This window comes from Brienomyrus brachyistius, unplaced genomic scaffold (assembly GCF_023856365.1).
Source record: "Brienomyrus brachyistius isolate T26 unplaced genomic scaffold, BBRACH_0.4 scaffold62, whole genome shotgun sequence".
NCBI lineage: Eukaryota > Metazoa > Chordata > Actinopteri > Osteoglossiformes > Mormyridae > Brienomyrus > Brienomyrus brachyistius.
The window spans coordinates 1,322,131-1,335,145 of record NW_026042337.1 but is presented as its reverse complement, the minus strand read 5'-3'; the positions used below and the strand labels follow the sequence as shown (position 1 = coordinate 1,335,145).

Here is a 13,015-nt window from a genome sequence, read left to right as displayed (position 1 = left end):
AGTATATATTTTCACCGTATATATGATCGGCTGTAAATCAATAGGCTCTGTCACAAAAAAATGGTTCGTCAATAACTCTGGATGCACGACTGAAGCAGCCGGTTATACCTCCCGGAGTATCTTAATATGACGAATAATAAGAATGAATGCGGGTTTGCGGCACGGCCAAGCAGGTCCCATTGACAGGCGCTCCGCTGCGCGCACGCCGGCTCACCTGACCAGCATCCGTCAGCCGGCTACAGGTGAAGGCCACGCCCACCCCGGAAGTGACGCGGACGCTCACGAGCTCGGGATTAGACCAGCGGATTAGACTCAGACCGGACGGCCGAGGCACAGCTGAGCGTCGTATCCATGAGACGGTACTGCTATTTGACATTTCGTTTCATTATTCCCGATTGTTTACGCATCAAAGCAGGCGCGGACCTTATGTGTGCTTGTTTTTGCCGTGTGTATGAGTGGTTTTATTACTAGCGAGGTAATAGCGCAGCTCGGTGTTGCTGATTTGCAGTACACTATGTCGCGGCTCCTGCGCTGCAGCCGCGGGGACCTTCGGATGTCCGCCGCCTTGACGTGGGTATGTATTGCAGGGGGATGCGGTTAAATTTAACAGCCCGAAACAGGTTTTTAAAGTGGGTTGCGTAGTTATGCAACAGAATCTGGGTGGATTTTGGCAGCCTCTCCTCCCGGGATGAGTTTGCGGTCGTTTTGGTTTTGAAGCCGGATTTGATTATTAGATCCTTAGCGATATACTTGTTTTTTTTATTCGAAATACTATTGCAGATGCATTTTTTTTTCTTTTGATAGAGTGCAGCTAACGATTCATTGAATATCAATGGCTGAATTTATTTATTTGTTCACAATATGGAGAGTTGGACATGTCGTTACAAAGCGAAAGGTGACTTTTCCATATTCCGGGCTATATCCATCTCCGATTCCGTCCAGTCATTTTATGTTGCTGTCATTATATAACAAAATCGGGTAGCAGATTATTTATTTTCTACGCCTTGCAAAACCGAAGCAAATCAACAACTGCGAAACAATTTGATGATCGTAATAATGTTAACGACTGAGTGCACTTCTATTTTGTAATTTTCAATCAAATCATAGTCGGATTCGAAAAGGGAGCAGGAAAGGGCAGTTATCTGAACATGGACAAGGCAAATCAGGATTCGTTAATTGCCTTAATGTAGTTGATGTGCTCTGAAATGATTTTAGTGTCTTGTACATCCGATGTTTTTCCAAATAGCAGGGGATGCGTTGGCATCACTGTGCAGCGTTAATTGATGTATGTTATTAGCATCCTTACATGTTCCTTATTTGATCAACGCCGGCGTTCTGCGCAGTATGGGAAGGTAATATTTAGTGATATCGAGCACCGTAGGATTCGTGTGATTTCGCTTGGCAGCTTGGTCCTCAAAATTTTGTGCCATTTGTTATGGCTTCAAGGAATCATTTCAGGGCCATATGTCATGAACTGTTCCCACAATTGAAAGGAAACAACAGGCTACCTTTTAAGTTAATAGGCTAAATTAAGGAAATGAACTCGTTAGTTGTGTAATTTTTTTGAGCCGCCCCTGTTCCACTGAGGACCATACACGTGATACTTTTAGCAGCAAATAACGTGTTGCGTTGGACAGCATTAAGCAGATGAGTTTCCCAATCTTATGGCCTCTGGGGAGTCTCTTGTAAGGGTCATCACCCTTAGACTGTATATCCCATATGTGAGGCAGTTTGCTCAGATGGGGAATCGTATGCATTTATCTGGCCACAGACGTGCGCCAAGATGCCTCATTTAAACCAGGTTAAAGAATGTCCAGAATCTTATTTCAGCGTTTTGAAGTTCCAGGAAACCTCATGGCTATGGGTTACGTCGTTCGCCGTTACTAATTGATGAAGAGAGGGGCACGATTCCAGGCCTGAGCTTTCAGTTTTGCTCAGATTTCATGCTGTGACTCTGGAGCTGGGCTGGGCTGTTGTTGGGGGAATCTTCGGAGTTTGATAGGTTGCATGAGGTACTTGTTACCAGCTGTCTCTCCGTTGCCAGGCTGCAGACCAGGTTCAAAGACCAGTAAGGCCAAAGTGAGCCTTTGGGACATTGTGTGTTTCGACTCCCTTCTCCCTTTGAGAATTTGGGATCAAAGCCCAAATCCCATTCACCTTTATTGTGGCTGCCCCTCACAATAGCCACCACCTTAATCCAGGTTTAGTTAGAACTGTAATTGTTAGCTGTGGCCATGCTAGTGAATGAAGGGAGCTTGACCCCCAACCCTCAACTTGCTTCTGTGGACCTTGCATGAGATGCAGGGTGACGAACCGTTGGGCAAATTAGATAGATGTGGCGTTGAATATTATTCTGGAATATTGTGCAAGAAAAACTTGCAGGTAATCCAGCGTTGGATCAGTATGATTTTATCACCATTTTTCTTGACAGATATTGCCTTGTATACATTTTCTATAAACTCAGTGTGTAACTGCAAGAGATATGTGGTAATCTTGGTTCTTGTTTTACCTGCCATGAGACTAACTGGTCTTCAGTGATCGCAGTTCCGTGTGGTGTGCTGCTCACCCGCAAACCTGTGTTTTCTTAGTCTAACAGGCACATTTGCACTGGAACCTTGAACTGGATTTTTTCACATTGGGGTCATAAATATCCTTTAAATAACTTTGCCACCAGAACATAATCGAAGGAACCGCAGAGTAGTGGTAAGGACCTCTTACTTCCTGGGAATGTGGGCCATTAAGAACTGCTTACAGTGGTAACTCATTAGCATCGTCGCTCCAGCAAAGTCAAGTATTCAGCAGAAACCCATTCAGAACCAATGACTGTACCGTCTGGACTGTACCATCTGTGCCAGCTTTGCCTTTAGCCAAGCGAAGAAGAATCGGAAGTAGGTGTTGTCAGTCAACCTGTAGGGAGTTTCGGGTGTTGATGCCGTCCACTGGCGAAAGTGAATGTGAGAAGGAGGAACCAGCTCAACCTGTCCTCAGAATGCTGGGATTAACCACCTGCCCTGGTTTCTGTAGGAAGGTTCCAGCTGTCTAACAGCAGGCTGAAAAATCTTTGCTGCAAGAAGATGCACAGAAAGCGGTTGGTATCATGTTCGCTTATGATGCACCTGATACCATGGATAAGCATTAGTTCCATCTCAGAATCTGTCACCCTACAAATTAGGACTGTTATCTTTGATCCTCAATAGCCTGTGGTATTTGGTACCTGAAGTACTTTGCTGTATAGTTTGAGTTTGGTTGCTATATGCTCTTGGCGTTGAATGACGTGCTGCCTTTCAGTGAGGGATCAGCTTACAGAACAGTGCTATAAAGGTCAGCAGTTAGGTACAAAATGACTCTTGGTACAATGGTTTGATCTTTCAGTCCACTGGTGTGAAAATTTTGACTGGGGGGGGAGGGGCATCTATGTGATGGAGAGCTGGGGGTAATGGAAAGGTCGGTGGGCCATGCAGTGCTGAGATGGGGAAGGGAGTCATGTTCTGATGGAAGTATAGCATGTTGGGATATATACAATATTTTTATCCTTGCAACGTCCGAGTTAACATGATTCTTCTGACCGTACACTTCTTATACGCTATATTATTGTGGTGTACATGTAAGAGTAATTTGCAAAACTGTTGTGTGGTTTTCCATTTTCCTGTGGCATGCTGATTTCACTGTCTCCGCTGGGACAGTTTTTTTGTTATCGTTCCACAGTCACATCGACACGTTCTGGTCCGAGCTTCAGTCTGAATTGGAGAGTTGCATTGCAAGGTAGCTTGTCATCTTCCTGAGAATGGATCCCTCATGTATCCTCAAGTTTTCAAACACCGGACCGATCTGGGATGTGAGGATGGATCTTTACATGCTTTTGTGTATCCGGGGGGATTGCTTGAAGCATGCTCTAGGAAGCATGGGGATTCTGCTTGCCCTCCCAGGACTTGCGTGTCCCTCACTGTGGTGGGCAAAGGGGCACTTACCAAGACTGCTCCACAGCTCCACGCAGTCAGCACTCACTGTGCAACGAGGGGCACCAAGGACTTCGGGTGGACCAAACATGTCAGTGGGAACCCATGAATGAATGGCAGCCGAGTTCCCAAATGCCCAGGGGTCGCCGAGCCTTGTTTCACTATTGCAAGACGATGTACTGACATGTGATGAGGGACTCTTGCGGTTAACTTGGAGTTGAGAACCGGAAGTCAATAATGGCTAATGCTGTCCTGACCATATAACCCAGGTCTCCTCTTAGCCTCACTCTATGGCTGGAACCCCTATAATCATAGTCCTTCACAGTGATGTGTGGGTGCTGCTCTGCTCCTTTCTGTTTTAAATGGGAAAAGAGCAGGTGGGTGGTGTTGGACGGCTTTGGCCGTGATGCTGCTGCCTCTGTCGTACCCGTTTCTTACTCCGACTGCTGCCTGATGAAAAGGTTTCGGCCTTCGTTGTCTACTAGAAAGTCTTACTCGCTTACTCACAAGGTGGCTGCAGTTGAAGTCCTGACAGAGAGTCATGTGACTAAGGGGCATGACTTCAGCGTTCTCATAACGCCCCATTTCTTACGCCGCCGGCTTCTCCAGAATCCTGCCCATCTGTATTTTGAATGCTAAAGCATGTGCGCTTACTGTAGCTGTTTGGAATCGGCAGCTTTCGGCTGGTCCTCTCCTGCAGTCGCTCTCTGAAAGCTGTGCCGCTCCCGTGGTTATATGAGTGGCTGGGAACGGTAAGCACTGCTCATGGCCAGGCTGATGGCAGCTGTCTCTTGCCCAGTCGCAGGGGTGGTTGGGGTGCAAGACACAGGAGCTGTCAGTGTATGTGTTTGGCTTCTGGTGAAATAGTGATGAGGCAGTGTAATGGAGCCAAGGCGGTATGTCTTACAGCAGGAGCCTGGAGAAAGGGCTGAATTAGGCACTGTCTACAGGAAGTTCTCTCCTAGCGCACACACACACACACACACTCTCTGGTCATGTGATCCCAACATGGAGCCATTTATGGTTTCATCAGTGCTCAGACCTTGCGTGTCTCCTCCTAGTTACCTCTCATGCTCCCTGGTTGCATGGCCTAGACGGCAGGTTACTGCTGGTGAAATGAATCTTGCTGGTAAAGATGCTGGGAAGATGGGAGTGGCCAGCTGCCTTTGTTCCTGGCCCACGGTGCCTCCGCATCCCATTTCAGCGGGAGCTGCCGGCTGGATCCGCCTCTCACTATGAATAAGTTATGGGGGTCTCGCCTGTGGATGTCGGAATAAGCCTGTGCACATCTGCCTCCCCCCTCCACCCACCACATCTTCTGCCAGCCGTGACTCTGGACCTTTTGCTGGAGCCTCTGCCCCCCTCCCACCAGTCCCCCCCCCCATAGCTTAAATTGTATACCTCAAAAAGAATGAGGTCCTGCTTGTGTAGTTTGTCTGTTTTCTCTGTGCGTGTTTCCTCTTGCATTCCAGTAACATACAACCAGGCAGATTCTGAGACACCAGTTGCCTGGTGCATGTGTGTATGTGCCCTGTGATGGGCGGGCACTCTGTCCATGCTGTGCCCTGTGATTGGCGGGCACTCTGTCCATGCTGTGCCCTGTGATTGGCGGGCACTCTGTCCATGCTGTGCCCTGTGACGGGCGGGCACTCTGTCCATGCTGTGCCCTGTGACGGGCGGGCACTCTGTCCATGCTGTGCCCTGTGACGGGCGGGCACTCTGTCCATGCTGTGCCCTGTGACGGGCGGGCACTCTGTCCATGCTGTGCCCTGTGACGGGCGGGCACTCTGTCCATGCTGTGCCCTGTGACGGGCGGGCACTCTGTCCATGCTGTGCCCTGTGACGGGCGGGCACTCTGTCCATGCTCTGCCCTGTGACGGGCGGGCACTCTGTCCATGCTGTGCCCTGTGACGGGCGGGCACTCTGTCCATGGTGTGCCCTGTGATTGGCGGGCACTCTGTCCATGGTGTGCCCTGTGATGGGCGGGCACTCTGTCCATGGTGTGCCCTGTGATTGGCGGGCACTCTGTCCATGCTCTGCCCTGTGATTGGCGGGCACTCTGTCCATGCTGTGCCCTGTGACGGGCGGGCACTCTGTCCATGCTGTGCCCTGTGATTGGCGGGCACTCTGTCCATGCTCTGCCCTGTGATTGGCGGGCACTCTGTCCATGCTGTGCCCTGTGACGGGCGGGCACTCTGTCCATGCTGTGCCCTGTGACGGGCGGGCACTCTGTCCATGCTGTGCCCTGCCTTGTGCACCGTGCCTTCTGGGACAGGCTCCAGTCCCAGCTTGACCCTGAACTGGGTAAGTGCTCATGGAGAGCTGAGTGGATGCAGGCACTGATGGTACAGGATGCACAGCCATTTCCGTCCAGCCCCATTCCTCCTGCAATGAGTGTCTTGAAAGTAGCTGTGGTTGGAAAAAAAAAATTAGTTCACGATTTTACACGAAGTATTAGGATGTGACAAGCAACCAGTTGCGTTCTGGCTTAAGCAGGAAAGGTTTCGGGCACTGAGCATATACATGTGGAGATTGCAGGTCTTTTTTTTTGAGGATTTTGGGGTTTAAACAAAATAAAGTGGGTTGGGGGGGACGTGGGTGGTCAATGGGCCAAAAAATAAGGCATTAGGCTTATTAAATGGGACACAGTTGAGTATGTCCTGACCTGTCTAGAGGAGACTGCCCATCAGTGCCACAAACGGCAGATGGTGGAAGAGGCCTGTCACTTGTCTTCTTATTGGCCTGGTATGGTTATGGCCTTCCCAGTTTCCCAAGATATTGGGCGGGGTTGAAAAGTTCTCCTTGTCCTGGATTGACACCAGTACAGTTTTAGAGGAGAGCAAGTTGTTTTGTTTTTTAGCGAGCGGTCTAGTGTTTTGCCTCTTGTTTTCTTTCGTTGCTCTGGCTCCAGCCTTTCCTGGAACAGTCTGGCTGTTTGTTTGCACTCAGTTGACCTTTGGACCTGCGGGATGATGGTGAGCCAGGTTTGTTCCCTGCTGAAGTTGACGGCGCCGGGCTGAAGGTCTCCATCGGTTCCGGGTACAGGGCCGCTCAACCGAAACCCGACGGCTTTGCCTCCCCTCGATCGCTGCATTTTTTTAAGCTGTTTTTACAGCCTCACGGAAGCGAAGCGGTCACATGTGTGGGACCTCCATCTCCACGTTTATCTGAGTGCAGGCCAGGGAATCTGCATGCCTGGACGGAGGCAGGTAGGCGCGGTGCGTAAGGCTAATCAGCTCTCACACCAGATGTTTTTTCCAGCATTTAATTATTAATACGCCGACATTTTCATCCAGAGTGGCTTTTCAGGCTAGATGTCATACCTCACCGGGTTGGGTAGTTTTACCCTGCTCAGGATACAAAAGCAGGGCCCTTTTTGGGGTTAACCTTTTCATCTGTGTTCTTACCCCTCTGTGTGTGACGACCTGAAGGCTGAGCGTTTTTGCAGGCGTTTATGCATTTAGAAGATCTGTGGGCATGTGGGTTATGTGAACTCCTGGCCAAAGGACGTTATGGAGATACTGCCACAAAACAAACCAAGCTTGCATTTGCATAACAAAAAGGTTTAAAAAATGAGACCTAAATTCAGTCCATGGAAATGCCCCCTATATGTGTAAGTGTGTGTGTGATTTATGCTGTAGGCCACCTGCCGCTTGCATTGCCTGGGGGGCTGATTTGCCACGCTCTTCTCAGCGATGGCACCAAAACCAGGGGATGGGTCTCCCTCGGCCTTAGCAGAGGAGCATCTGTTCTCATCTTCCTAGAACACCCCCCCCCCCCCACCCCCCACCTCGGTCTCATCCTAGCAGCTGCTCGGCAGGGATCTCCATGTATAGGTCTGCATCCCTGCTTTTGGTTGGCTAGGGTTAGGGTTATGGTTAGGGTTCCAGAGCGGGGTTGGGGTTATGGTTAGGGTTCCAGAGTGGGGTTGGGGTTATGGTTAGGGTTCCAGAGCGGGGTTAGGGTTATGGTTAGGGTTCCAGAGCAGGGTGTTAAACTCTGTTCCTGCTGCTATTTTGCTTTATTAATCACCAGATCACTTCCAATACATTTATTTTTTTATGTATTTTTTTTTCTTCTCTTTTTCAAAGTTCACGTGATTTAAAGAAAGCAGCTATTTCATGGATTGGCCAGGAAATAAACTCTGAAAGCGTGTCTATTTTTGGAGAAAGGTCTTCAGACCAATTAAGGCCGGATAATGGGTAGGAATGCGGCCCAGCGGCCGCAGGTCCTGCCAGAATCCCGCCTTTGTCTCTCTCTGGAGTCAAGCTCTGCTGAGAGGGTCCAACAACGCGCCACCCTCCCGGTTTTGGCTGGCCGAAAAATCAGTGACAACAAAACGGCCTTTTGTGCAGAATGTCACAGCAGCGCGCTGCGTGTTGTCACGGGGATGTGTGCGCGCTGTGTGTTGTCACGGGGATGTGTGCGCGCTGTGTGTTGTCACGGGGATGTGTGCGCGCTGCGTGTTGTCACGGGGATGTGTGCGCGCTGCGTGTTGTCACGGGGATGTGTGCGCGCTGCGTGTTGTCACGGGGATGTGTGCGCGCTGCGTGTTGTCACGGGGATGTGTGCGCGCTGCGTGTTGTCACGGGGATGTGTGCGCGCTGCGTGTTGTGTTGTCACGGGGATGTGTGCGCGCTGCGTGTTGTGTTGTCACGGGGATGTGTGCGCGCTGCGTGTTGTCACGGGGATGTGTGCGTGTTGTCACGGGGATGTGTGCGTGTTGTCACGGGGATGTGTGCGTGTTGTCACGGGGATGTGTGCGCGCTGCGTGTTGTCACGGGTATGTGTGCGCGCTGCGTGTTGTCACGGGGACGTGTGCGCGCTGCGACGCTGTGGCACTGCGGTGGGAAGTGCGCGTGTCCCTTTAAGGCTGCAGACAGGCTTGGGATCAGTCTGGGAGAACGGACTGGTTTGTCTTTGCCTGCTGTTCAGCAAGGGACCGACATAAAAGTTGGGGGGAAAAGGAGAGGCCAAAATGGAGACTTAAGTGACGGTAAAACTAAAAAAATCACCTGAAACTTTAATTTAATTGATATTAAAGCTGAGAACTGGGTGAATTCTAAGTAATTGTTCAGGACTGCTTTTATATTTTTTTGAATGGTTACATTTTTTTACCCACAATTCCCAGCTTCGGGTCACCTGCTGCTTGGGCGCAAGCCCTAATTATATCACGCATCGCATGTTACATGGCAATGACGGCGAACGCATTTCTGTCAGTGTGGCTAATGCGTCGCTCTGGTTGGCGTTAGCCTCCCACGGTTTTTCGCATACTGTCGTCATCCTGCGAGCACGGCCACCACAAACTGAAGGTTCTGCCTGGAATTATAGCACCTACGACAACGTCGACGGAGATCTTGGCTTGGGAAGAAAAACGGCCCTGTTTAATGCAGTGACAGTTATTTAGTCTACACAGCTTGAATGTATTTAATGAGCTAATTTCATCTGTCACTAATTATAAACTTCTCTGCCAAGTTATTAATAGCCTGCAAATAAATCAAACACAAATGAAGGAGGACGTGGGGTTCCTTGGAGATGCGTGGGGCACACTGGTGTAGTTATAGTTTAAGAGCAGTTAAATTCATTCCTCTGCTCCACATAGAATGCAGCTGCTTCCTGCCCAGTGACCTCCGCCCTTGTAAAGGACGCAGGAGAGTCGGGTCTCTCTTTCCGAAAACTCTCCGGAGCTCTGGCCCCTTGCCACCAGTTCCTTTCCTGGCAGGTGACCCTAACCCTCTGTCGCTGTGCCGCCTCAGCAGTGCCTCTGTGACCCGAGTGTGACGGTGGGCTTGACATGGTGGCGTTCTTGGAGATGTCTGTGCCGACCGGGTCCGCGACACTCCAAAGAAACAAATGTGCACAATTCTGTTCGTCTTGCATAAAATAGCAACGGGGTCTTGTGAATCAGCCCTCTCCTCTTTTGCATGGGGGGTGTTTCTCTCAAATCGGGGGTCCTTTAGCTACACAGTATGCCCTGTACTGGAATCACAGGCTGCATTGGCTCAGACTTTCAGGAGCCCTGGCCTTCACTGTCTCCATCCTGCTTCACTGTCTCCATCCTGCTTCACTGTCTCCATCCTGCTTCACTGTCTCCATCCTGCTTCACTGTCTCCATCCTGCTTCACTGTCTCCATCCTGCTTCTTCCACCTTTCTCCATGAATAACCTCTTGATCCAGGTTCTTTAGTATGTGCCGGGGGCTGGAGATCAGGGGCTCCAACTGTGTGTGTGTGTGTGTGTGTGTGTGCTTGTGTGCTTGTGTGTGAGTGTGTGTGTGTGTGGGTGTGTGTGAGTGTGTGGGTGTGGTGAGGTGGGGGTGGCACTCGGTGGGTGGCTGGTTTTCGAAACAGCTGAGCCTGGCCTCCAGTTCAGCATAAAGCGATTTAATCTGATCCTCGGATGCAGATAGAGTATCTCCGTGAATAATTGGGGCCAGTCAGTGGAGGGGGGGGGTGTTGATGCTCCGATGTTTGGCCAGCACCCGCCCCCCTTCCCCCCCACTCTTTGTCCATTTTACACCTCCCCCGTTCTGTTCTTCTGTAACATTTGGGGCTCTGTGGGGGAGCCCCTGATGCAGAGCGGCGTCACGGTGGACCATGTGACCGCGGCAGGTGGGCGGGTCTGACTCGGGTCCGTCACATGATGCACATTTCCGAGCTCACTGGGCTTAATCTGCCAAGTCTGCCGGCCAGCCCAGGAGAGTGAAAGGGGACGGACTGGAAGTCGCCTTCTGGTTTATTTCACTCGTCATACGATGGCGCAGGGAAACCGCCGACATCGTTGTCGACGCAGAAACGCGTAAAGGCGTTGAGGCTGCGGTCAGATGCTGACCCTACCCCCGGTGGGTGGGCGCTCTCCTCGCTCCGCCCTCCCGGCTGCACTCGGCCCTCTCGCGGACCAGCTGGTTCATTCATGAAAAGTATGACGTGAGCGCTGCGTGGATCCGTCCTCCCTCTCGTTCTCTCCCTCTCGTTCTCTCTCTCGCTGGCTCGCTCGCTCCTTCTCCCTCTCTCCGCGCTCAGACGCGGCCGGCTCTCAGCAGGAAGAACCTGCCCTGCTCTGTCCTCCTCCTCCCGTCCTGGTCCGCCACCGTGGCTTTCCGCCGCGACCGTGCGTCTGGGCTCCGTCGGCCGTGAGTAACGCAGCGCGCCTGCTCCGCCGCCGGGGGTGTCTGAGCGGAGCCAACACGTGTGTGTGTGTGTGTGTGTGTGTTTGGCTTGTGACTCCTGTCTTTAATGGCTGTCAGATGGTGTCAGTGGACAGTGTGTGTGTATGCATGCATGCTATTTTAAGCTTCAGTCAAGTCACTGGTGTTTCTATCGGTAACTGTCCTCTGAAGGGTGGGTGGGCGGGATGCGGCGTGTTGGCTGTTCTGGGGAGGTATGGGGGGGGGGGCATTTTGCTGCCGGCGCCAGCTGATCCACGTCGAGGGCAGTAACGCTCTAGGGTTCACTGATTCCTTTTGTCTGGATTGCAGACACATTACTTTGAGTCCCCCCCCCTTTCCAGCTGGGCCCAGTCAGTCATGGGGGGCAGGGTGCGGTGGGCTCATTTGCATGAGCCCTTTCCTCGTCACGTCAGCCGGGTCGCACCGGAGACCTGACCTGTGTGATTTCCTTCGGAACAGGACATTGCTGGGCTGCCTCTGTGTGTGTTTATCTATATTCATCCATCTGTCCATCCATACCCTCGTCCATCCATCCGGGCCTCTTGGACCGTCTGCCAGCCCCTGCTGGCTAATGGAGGCCCAGCATTGATTTCCAAGCACTTGCCCAGCTAAGGTTTCCCAAGCCGAACGTCTGGGCAGAAGCACCCCCTTGCCCCACCCCCGCCCAGCCCAGCTTATTGGAGCCTCATGTCCCAGCGTGGTGTGGTGTGGTGTGGTGTGGCCTGCCCCCCTGTTATGACTGTGCTTCACGCTTCTCTGTAAAGCCCCCGGATCCCCCCTCCCCCCTGCGAGGGGGACCGACAGGCAGTGCCATTCAGGGGGGGCTGCTGTCTCCTCCTCCCTCTCTTGTGTCCTTTGTTGTTGCTGTGTGTGTTTTTTTTTTTTTAACCTTTTAAAGCTGCAGCAGCGCCTCTTCCAGCTCCCCTCTCCTCCCCCCGTCTCGCTCTCCCCCACCCCCCAGGTCCCTCTCTCTCCTCTCCTCTCCTCTCCTCTCCTCTCCTTTCTTCTCCTTTCCCAGGTCCATCCCTCTCTTCTCCTCTCTTCGGTCCATCTCTCTCCTTTCCTCCTCTCCTCTCCTCTCCTCTCCCAGGTCCCTCTCTCTCCTCTCCTCTCCTCTCCCAGGTCCCTCTCCTCTCCTCTCCTCTCCCAGGTCCATATCTCCCCTCTCCTCTCCTCTCCCAGGTCCATCCCTCTCCTCTCCTCTCCCAGGTCCATCCCTCTCCTCTCCTCTCCCAGGTCCATCCCTCTCCTCTCCTCTCCCAGGTCCATCTCTCTCCTTTCCTCTCCTCTCCCAGGTCCATCCCTCTCCTATCCTCTCCCAGGTCCATCCCTCTCCTCTCCTCTCCCAGGTCCATCTCTCTCCTTTCCTCTCTTCTCCCAGGTCCCTCTCTCTCCTCTCCTCTCCTCTCCTCTCCTCTCCCAGGTCCATCTCTCTCCTCTCCTAGGTCCATCTCTCTCCTCTCCTCTTCTCTCCTCTCCCAGGCCCATCTCTCTCCTCTCCTCTCCTCTCCCAGGTCCATCCCTCTCCTCTCCTCTCCCATGCCCATCTCTCTCCTCTCCTCTCCCAGGTCCCTCTCTCTCCTCTCCTTTCTTCTCCTCTCCCAGGTCCCTCTCTTCTCCCATGCCCATCTCTCTCCTCTCGCAGGTCCCTCTCTTCTCCCATGCCCATCTCTCTCCTCTCCCAGGTCCCTCTCTTCTCCCATGCCCATCTCTCTCCTCTCCTCTTCTCTCCTCTCCCATGCCCATCTCTCTCCTCTCCCAGGTCCCTCTCTTCTCCCAGACCCATCTCTCTCCTCTCCCAGGTCCCTCTCTTCTCCCATGCCCATCTCTCTCCTCTCCTCTTCTCTCCTCTCCCAGGCCCATCTCTCTCCTCTCCTCTCCTCTCCCAGGTC

General features: G+C 52.1%; 1 protein-coding gene across 2 annotated transcripts in view; it reads left to right on the top strand.

Annotated features, from left to right (window-relative positions):
- The first annotated feature begins 278 nt into the window (after positions 1–278).
- Positions 279–13,015, top strand: part of si:ch211-45c16.2 (mitogen-activated protein kinase kinase kinase 13) — a 29,863-nt gene continuing 17,126 nt past the window's right edge. The window contains exon 1 of one of the 2 annotated variants that reach the window (XM_049001918.1): positions 279–359. The gene's annotated coding sequence lies outside the window, so the exon portion shown is untranslated. Of the gene's footprint in view, positions 360–10,972; positions 11,088–13,015 lie in introns of those variants that run through there. The other variant, XM_049001917.1, reaches the window with a different exon arrangement.